Below are 10,127 nucleotides of genomic sequence, written 5' to 3' on the forward strand. Positions count from 1 at the left end.
ATTAATTAGTAGCGGCAGCTTTTCCGTGCGCCGTCGCTTCCTTTCTAACCTGTAACGATTGACTGGTGATCATTAATAAAACGCATAATTGCTGCTAATACCTCTAACACCTCAATAAATTAAGGGGGAACTCCAGACATACGCAAATAAAACGGGGATACAAACCTCGATACTGCCGCACAAAGCCAAATATTACACCGTCCATACAATTCAGCCATCTAAAATACCTAAAAATACTAATATGTACAGTGATGGCCAAAAGTATTGGTACCCCTGCAATTCTGTCAGATAATACTCAGAGTTTCTTTCTGAAAATGATTGCAATCACAAATTCTTTGGTCTTATTCTCTTCATTTAATTGGTCTTCAATGAAAAAACACAAAAAGAATTGTCCTAAAGCCAAATCTATATATATAATCGTCTTATCCCGTCTGTCTGTCCTGGAAATCCCGCGTCGCTCATTGGGCAGCGGCCAATCAGCGCCGCGGGATTTCTGAAAAAAGATGGCAGCCGTTAGCGGCTCATCTGCGGGACGGAGATGCAGCCGGGAGATGACCGGCGCTCATCTCCCGGCCGGTAGCAGCAGAAGGACCTCGACCACCAGCGCCTCTGACCTCCATGCGGCTAGGGATACTTCTGCTGCGAGCAGTCGCTTATCTCCCGGCTTCTCGCAGCGGAAGTAGCCGCACAGGCAGCGGCGCTCCCCGGTCCTCACTAATACGATTCCGCTCCCCGGTCCTCACCAATACTATTCACTGATTGGTCGGGGGCGGAGAGCGCGACCAATCAGTGATCTTGGCACTTAAGCTCTGCTGATTGGTCGCGGCTGCTGCCCGCGACCAATCACCGATTTGGGCGCCACATTTAAACACTGCTGTGCTGATTGGACGCGGCTGGCAGACGCGACCAATCAGCGAGATTGGCACAATATTTAAACAACGCTCTGCTGATTGGTCGCGGACTCCAGCCGCGACCATTCAGCGAGATTGGCGCCAAATTTAAACAACGCTCTGCTGACTGATCGCGGACGCCAGCCACGACCAATCAGCGAGATTGGCGCCAAATTTAAACCACGCTCTGCTGATTTACTCGCGACTGCCGGCCGTGACCAATCTGCGATATAGCCGCCAAATTTTAACACCGCTTTGGTGATTGGTCGAGGCCGGCAACTGTGACCAATCAGCGATTTTGGCGCCAAATTTAACCACCGCTCTGCTGATTGCGCCCGGTCGGCTGCATACCTATTCTAGAATACCCGATGCATTAGAATCGGGCCACCATCTAGTTGGATATAATTCCACACCAAACCTAAAAAAGGGGATGGACACAAGTATTGGCACTGTTTGAAAAATCCTGTGATGCTTCTGTAATTGGTGTAATTAACAGCACCTGTAACTTACCTGTGGCACCTAACAGGTGTTGGCAATAACTAAATCACACTTGCAGGCAGTTAACATGGATTAAAGTTGACTCAACCTCTGTCCTGTGTCCTTGTGTGACCACATTGAGCATGGAGAAAAGAAAGAAGACCAAAGAACTGTCTGAGGACTTGAGAAACCAAATTGTGAGGAAGCATGAGCAATCTCAAGGCTACAAGTCCATCTCCAAAGACCTGAATGTTCCTGTGTCTTCCGTGCGCAGTGTCATCAAGAAGTGTAAAGCCCATGGCACTGTGGCTAACCTCCCTAGATGTGGACGGAAAAGAAAAATTGACGAGAGATTTCAACGCAAGATTGTGCGGATGGTGGATAAAGAACCTCGACTAACATCCAAACAAGTTCAAGCTGCCCTGCAGTCCGAGGGTGCGACAGTGTCAACCCGTACTATCCGTCGGCGTCTGAATGAAAAGGGACTGTATGGTAGGATACCCAGGAAGACCCCACTTCTTACCCCGAGACATAAAAAAGCCAGGCTGGAGTTTGCCAAAACTTACCTGAGAAAGCCTAAAACGTTTTGGAAGAATGTTCTCTGGTCAGATGAGACAAAAGTAGAGCTTTTTGGGGAAAAGCATCAACATAGAGTGTACAGGAAAAAAAAAAGAGGCATTCAAAGAAAAGAACACGGTCCCTACAGTCAAACATGGCGGAGGTTCCCTGATGTTTTGGGGTTGCTTTGCTGCCTCTGGCACTGGACTGCTTGACCGTGTGCATGGCATTATGAAGTCTGAAGACTACAAACAAATTTTGAAGCATAATGTAGGGCCCAGTGTGAGAAAGCTGGGTCTCCCTCAGAGGTCATGGGTCTTCCAGCAGGACAATGACCCAAAACACACTTCCAAAAGCACTATAAAATGGTTTGAGAGAAAGCACTGGAGACTTCTAAGGTGGCCAGCAATGAGTCCAGACCTGAATCCCAGAGAACACCTGTGGAGAGATCTCAAAATGGCAGTTTGGAGAAGGCACCCTTCAAATATCAGGAACCTGGAGCAGTTTACCAATGAAGAATGGTCTACAATTCCAGCAGAGCATTGTAAGAAACTCATTGATGGTTTCCGGAAGCGGTTGTTCACAGTTATTTTGGCTAAAGGTTGTGCAACCAAGTATTAGGCTGAGGGTGCCAATACTTTTGTCTGGCCCATTTTTGGAGTTTTGTGTGAAATGATCAATGATTTGATTTTTGCTTCATTCTCTTTTGTGTTTTTTCCTTGCAAGCAAATTAAATGAAGAGAATAAGACCAAAGAATTTGTGATTGCAATCATTTTCAGGAAGAAACTGAGTATTATCTGACAGAATTGCAGGGGTGCCACTACTTTTGGCCACCACTGTAGAACATATAGTGTGGATTTTTCACTTTGCTGTACTTCCAACACAATCATGTCATTAGGTAGCCAACTAGAGTGCCAAAAAAATACAAGATCCATATAATACAACTATCCAGTGCCTTAATATACCACCATATCACATTCTGATTCACATGCTTCTTCTCAGTCTGCTGTTCTGTGCTGTCACTTAGTCATACCTCCTGACAACCACTAGAGGGAGCTCATCAGTTTCCTGCATACTGGTTGTACTATGCACTCAGTAATGACACAGTAAGTGGTCAGCTCCTGGGCTCCCCCTAGTGGTGGCAGCAGGAAGTGATAATGTTATTATTATATGTAAATATGGAGGGGATTTACAGATGCTGAACAAACAACCCCCAATCAATAAAAGATGATCGCATGTATCTTTTGCATAAGGCCCGGGGGCAGCATGTTGCAGAAGATTCCTCACATCACAGAGGAGGTATAAAGAGGCTGTTTCTGATTGTGTTTTGTGCTGATCTATGACCATAAATTGCAATGTCGTCCTTACAACGGCTATAAATTGGATTTCTCCATCCTCTGCCACAGATATATCCCAGTTCCCTTCTTGCACGGAGCAGATTTATACACGGCACATCCAGTAAACTCTCTTATTTAATGCGATTTATGATCTCATCCGGAACGTAAGTTACATAGAGAGAAAATAAGGAGGGAGATAAATCCTGACACCGAGGGGTTACAGCTTCTGCTAATGAACCGGCTCTGGAGGAAATGTAAAAGTTTGTGACTTAAAGGGAAATTCACAACAGAAAGAAAAGCAAGAAGACACCAAGCAAAACTTTATTTCTCAGAGGGCAAGTTTCCAGGGACCTCCGGACCCAAAGGGGCAGATTTACCAACCCATAACGGTCAACTTAGACTGGAAAATCTTAAAATGCGGCAAACTTATCACAGGGGTCAAAGTTGGAGGACTAATCTGGAGCATCGTTAGTCACTTTAAGCCTCGCCTCTATTTGCAAAGCCACTCCCCATTGTGAAATGATGTGCAAAAAGTGTCTAAATTGCTTAATAAATAGGTGCACGACCTGGAGTAGAGTCAACGGCATCAATATTCTGGCCCTTTTTCTTAGTAAATCTCCCACGCTATCTTTAGTTTTAACATTCACTTCAAGGGGATTTCTACTTTTTGGTAAAAAAAAAGCCTAGTCATTATAAGGGCTCGTTCACACATGTTGTACGTTCGGTCCGAGTACTGTCCATGAAAAATACAGACAGAACTGGGACAAATGTTATTCAATGGAGCAGCGATTTTTTTCTTTTTTTCACTGACCGAATCTGCGAGTGATAAAATCAGAGCATGAGGCTATGTGCACACGATGCAGAAATGCTGCTGATATTTTCCGCTTCTCCCTGGCAGGAAAAACGCATGCGGATTGTACATGTGGATTGTGCATGCGGATTGTGCATGTGGATTGTGCATGCGGATTGTACATGCGGATTGTACATGGGGATTGTGCATGGGGATTGTGCATGCGGATTGTGCATGCGGATTGTGCATGCGGATTGTGCATGCGGATTGTGCATGCGGATTGTACATGCGGATTGTACATGCGGATTGTACATGGGGATTGTACATGGGGATTGTGCGTGCGGATTGTGCATGCGGATTGTGCGTGCGGATTGTACATGGGGATTGTGCATGCGGATTGTGCATGGGGATTGTACATGGGGATTGTGCATGCGGATTGTGCATGCGGATTGTGCATGGGGATTGTACATGGGGATTGTACATGCGGATTGTGCATGGGGATTGTACATGGGGATTGTACATGAGGATTGTACATGAGGATTGTACATGGGGATTGTACATGCGGATTGTACATGGGGATTGTACATGTGGATTGTACATGGGGATTGTGCGTGCGGATTGTGCATGCGGATTGTGCGTGCGGATTGTACATGGGGATTGTGCATGCGGATTGTGCATGGGGATTGTACATGGGGATTGTACATGCGGATTGTGCATGGGGATTGTGCATGGGGATTGTGCATGGGGATTGTGCATGGGGATTGTACATGGGGATTGTACATGGGGATTGTACATGGGGATTGTACATGCGGATTGTGCATGGGGATTGTGCATGCGGATTGTGCATGGGGATTGTACATGAGGATTGTGCGTGCGGATTGTGCGTGCGGATTGTGCGTGCGGATTGTGCGTGCGGATTGTGCGTGCGGATTGTACGTGCGGATTGTACGTGCGGATTGTACGTGCGGATTGTACGTGCGGATTGTACGTGCGGATTGTACATGCGGATTGTACATGCGTTTTCCTGCCAGGGACATGCGGATGTGAAGCGTTCTTCACTTGCATTTCCGCATGCGGGTTATCAAGCAATTTTAGCATCACTTGGAAAGTGCTTGACAACTTGGTCACACTATATAAATCCATGCAACCGGCAACCGGCATATCTAGTGTGACCAAGTTAATAGTTAAAAAAAGAATAAAAATGGTAAAAAATAATTAAAAAAAAAACATTATACTCACCTTCCGATGGCCACCAGTCTTTTCTCCTCTGCGTCCGGTCTCTTGTATGGCTCGTGGTGGTGTAAAAGGACCTTTCATGACGTCATTTAGTCATGTGACAGGTCATGCGACCGCCGATGTCAGCGGTCGTGTGACCTGTCACATGACTAAATGACATCATGGCAGGTCCTTTTAGACCATTGCGAGCCGTCGGGGAGCCAGGATGCATCATACAGGAGACCGGGGGCCATCAGAAGGTGAGTATAATGTTTATTTTTTATTTTATTCTTTTTTTACAGGTACTATGGTACCCGGGTCTGGATGAGAGTCTCCTCTTCTCCAGACCCGGGTACCATCCGCACATTGAATCGCTTAATATCCGCATGTGCACATGTAGTGATGCGGATATTAAGCGATTCAATGCAAGTCGCAATTACGTTGCGTTTCCGCAAAAATAATGAACATGCTGCGTATTTTTCCGCAGCGGAAAATTTCCGCAGCATGTGCACAACACGTGAGGATTATCATTGTGGAACATGGCAAACCTTCTACCAAGCGTTTTTTAAGCGGCAAAAATGCTTTAAAAACGCATTGTGGGCACCTCGCACATTCAAGTCTACGGGTGCAAGAAAAAAATGTGCTGTCATACGGAGCCACAGTGTAACATCCAACCGATACATTGTAATTCTGTAACAGGAAACTGTACATGATTGACAGCTGCTGTAACTGATTGTACACGGATGACAAGTGAGGAAACATCGTTCCACTATTCTGGATGAAAGTCAGACCTATATTTTATTAGTTCGTATGAACGGAACTTCTGAAACTTTTTAACATTCTTTGATCCCCTTCAAGATCTCCGCTTGCTGAAAGTTAATGTAAACATTTAAAGGGGTCGTCCACACTTCTAAAATAGGTTTGAACATGGTGTAAGAAACTAAAGAGTGTACTGACCCACAATCCCCGCGGCTCCTCTCCTGTTTTCTATGGAGTATCAGTACTTTCTTTTAACACCATGTTGGAGTGAAGAAACAAGGAGTGAACGGACCATTTTACAACGCGTCCTTCTTTATGGGTTTGTTATGATGGATCAGAGCGTCTGCAGGTAAAAGCTAGAAAGATGAATTGCAGGACAGGAGGGAGATTTGTGATATGCGATTGATACATTGTAACAAACAAATAATAAATAAAAACATAACAATTAGGAAGAAATAAAGCAGCAATTTGTCACTGTGCTGTGTCTCTGCTTTGTCTTCGGGTCCTGGTTTGGTTAGATTATTTTATTTTTTTGCAATAAATTGCATTTCTAGAACATCAGATGCCAGGACTGGGGATTTTACTTGAATGACCCAGTAATAAAAGCCCCCCTACATGGACCAGTGGGTGCTGGGGGTGACCCTAATATGTGACATCCCAGAGCCCATAGACATTGTCTCCCAGCTCTACACAAACCCTGAATGGCGGCGAATGAATCAGACAAGTATTGTTACAAATGCATCATTAAAACTGCACAAGAAAGAGCAAAGAAGCGAGACGTCTCAGCCCATCTGTGAGAAATGATTAGATGTGTCAATGCGGCCATGATGGATTCATGTGCCCGGCGCGGCGGAATGATGAGATGGGTCTGTTACATGCCCAGATGAATAATCAGCGGCTCCACGGGCATCAATAGGCCGCGATGAGAGCGATTGGCTTATTCGGATTGACAACGTACATAGATCACTGACGTGTGATAAATATCTGGCCCGATCACTCGCTCGTTAAAGGGCCGTCACCCTCATATTTCACAGTGGGTTTATTAAAGAGGATTTGTAGCCTCTAATCTGGCGCTAATACATAATGACATCGCTAAACAGGCAGATTATAGGCTCCGACATACAGACGGCTCAGGGTTCAGGAGCTGATGCCGGGGCGCCCCGGTAATCCAAGGACATTTAAACAGGGTTTTTAAAAAATAAAAAAAAAGTCAATTATATAAATAAATCTTTTCCTCTTGCAATTAATGATTGGGAATTACAGAAGGTCAGGAGCAAAAGCCACAAAGGAGACATAAATAATCATATATTATACAGTATGTCTTGGGTTCCTACACTTAAAAGGAATGTGTCATTACCAGGGGTGGATTAAGAGTAGCAAGGGCGCCGGGCAGTTTAGAAGGCGCGGGCCCCCCCCCCACACCTGATTTATCACGTGACATGTCACATGATCCCCTGTGATAGATCATGTGATAGTTCACGGGAAATTAATTTGGCACAATATTAATTGTGCTGCCTCATCTGAGAGCAGCACAATATAGGGGCAGATACCCTGATTCCAGCGATGTGTCACTTTTTCAGCTGCTTGTTGTCATTTTGAGAAAATCACCGTTTCATCTGCTGCAGATCTAGCAGCTCTCTGAATGCTGCGCTCTGTATAGCCCCGCCCACACCACTGATTGGCAGCTTTCTGCCCATGCTCAGTGTACACAGAAATCTACTGATCAGTGATGGGGGTGGGGTCCTACAGAACTTACTAGTCAATTACCTTCTGATAAATCAATGATTTTATCAAAACAACACTAAGCAGCCCAGTAAGTGACACATTACTGGAATCAGTGCCTCTAACCCTACATTATGCTGCTCTCAGATTAGGTGGCAAAAACCTGATGACAGATTCCCTTTAAAGGAGCTGTAAAGACAAAAAAGTTTGTATTAAAAAAAATACAAGCCATTTGTGAAATTTAACTTTTTTTCATTGTTAATTCACATTAGACTGTATCTTCAACACTTTTGTCAGCAGGTCTTATTACAGACTCTGAATAGGGCAGCTCTCTCCCTCTCCCTCAGCAGAAAGTCACAGCATGGTTAAAAAATGGGATCTTTTATGATTTTCTCATAATAAATAAAAAAGGACATGCAAGTCCTCCAAACTATTTTCCGTTTCTCTATAGGGGAGGTCCTAAATCTTTCTTGTTCTTTAGTTGATCACATGTCAAAAAGGCAAAGCATTTTCTATGAACTCGCCTAAAAAAATATACACTTGGAGAGTAATATCATCATCTGCATGTAAATATTCCTTGACTCTAAGGGCTCGCTCACACTGTCGTATAACACGGCCGAATGCTATGTGATGTTTTATCGGATAGGACTCGGCCCTATGTTATACTATGGGACAGTGCAGATCTGCGATTATTGGCATGAGAAAATAATCTCATTCGATATTCGGACCATGTGCACCCATACAAGTCTACGGGTGCACGTAAAACATTGGACTGCACTCGGATGTCATCCAAGTGCAGTCCAGTGAACACTCACAGAGACTATGGAGAAGATGGAGAAATTAAGTTCTCCATCTTCTCCATATCTGTGCTGCGAGAGAATCGGATCACACTCAGTTGAAGCTCTGACAGAGTTTGAGCCGAGTGTCATTAGCATAATTGGCCCTATTCTCTTGCATGAGAGAATATATGGCTTAGTGAGTGGACCCTAAAACTGAATAGTAGTGACGGACAGGCACCTCACAAGCGGGATCCATGTAGCTCTCAGATGTCGTGTAGGTAGGGCTTCATTCCATGGGGTAGGGCTTAATTTCAAGGTATATAAAAAAATGGACTTCAAATAAAAATTAAATGAACACAAAAAGCACTAATTGAATTATTTTTTTCGTATTTATGTTTGCAGCCCCTTTAAAAACCCTTTGGGGACCAAGGCACATATATGTCCCATAGTTTTAAACTGGAAAAAAATTTGATTGAATAAAATTTAAGGTCCTCGAAGGTTTAAGTAGGTCATAAATTCATATGAATACTTGCTCATACAATTGCACATGCCAAAAGATGAAGAAGAACAGAATCAAAAATATGACATTAAGTGGAGCACTTACAGGTATTCAAGGTGAAAGAGACCAGCAAAGGCATCGTCTCGAATGACAGTAAATGAGCTAGAATTCAGCAAGCTGAAAATGAAGACAGCAGGTTAGAAGCGAACCAGACTTTATGGTGCTCAGAATTAGTCAAGCAGAATTTATTGACTGCTGTTGCAAAGCAGAGACTCCCGCAGTGTATAGATGGCGCCGTGCGGCCTCCCGCTGTGTATAGATGGCGCAGTGCGACCTCCCGTGGTGTATAGATGGCACCGTATAGATGGCTACGTGCGACCTCCTGCTGAGTATACGTGTATAGATGGCTACGTGCGGCCTCCTGCTGAGTATACGTGTATAGATGGCTACGTGCGGCCTCCTGCTGAGTATAGATGCCGCACGGCGCTCCCCCCAGAGACAGCAGGAGGCCGCACAGCGCCATCTATACTCAGCGGGAGACCACACGTAGCCATCTATACACAGCAGGAGGCCACACGGCGACATCTATACTCAGCGGGGGGCCGCACGTAGCCATCTATACACAGCGGGGGGCGCACGTAGCCATCTATACACAGCGGGGGGCTGCACGGCGCCATCTATACACAGCGGGGGGCCGCACGTAGCCATCTATACACAGCGGGGGGCCGCACGTAGCCATCTATACACTGCGGGAGGCCGCACGGCGCCCCCCCCAGAGACATCAGGAGGCCGCACTGCGCCAACTATACTCAGCAGGAGGCCGCATGCAGTCATACACACACACAAACATATACAGACACGCATAAACACATTTGAAACACAAAAATACATACAACCAGACATCACACAATGACATCTGCCCACACACACACACACACAAACAGACAGACATCACACACACACACACCTGCCCACACACACATCTGTGTGTGTGTGTATGTATAGTGTGTGTGTGTGTGTGTATAATGTGTGTGTATGTATAGTGTGTGTGTATAATGTGTAGTGTGTGTGTGTATGTATAGTGTGTGTGTGTATGTATA

General features: G+C 45.1%; 1 long non-coding RNA gene across 2 annotated transcripts in view; it reads right to left on the reverse strand.

The window, feature by feature from the left end:
- LOC141161923 (uncharacterized) overlaps positions 1 to 10,127 on the reverse strand; it is a 68,921-nt gene that overhangs the window by 56,880 nt on the left and 1,914 nt on the right. Inside the window, exons 2-3 of one of the 2 annotated variants that reach the window (XR_012250708.1) lie at positions 9,133 to 9,204; positions 6,137 to 6,383 (exon numbers count right to left, since the gene is read on the reverse strand). This is a non-coding gene — a long non-coding RNA (uncharacterized lncRNA). Of the gene's footprint in view, positions 1 to 6,136; positions 6,384 to 9,132; positions 9,205 to 10,127 lie in introns of those variants that run through there. The other variant, XR_012250707.1, reaches the window with a different exon arrangement.

Source organism: Phyllobates terribilis, unplaced genomic scaffold (assembly GCF_046119375.1).
Source record: "Phyllobates terribilis strain yellow unplaced genomic scaffold, ASM4611937v1 Scaffold_9__5_contigs__length_417890890, whole genome shotgun sequence".
NCBI classification, from domain to species: domain Eukaryota; kingdom Metazoa; phylum Chordata; class Amphibia; order Anura; family Dendrobatidae; genus Phyllobates; species Phyllobates terribilis.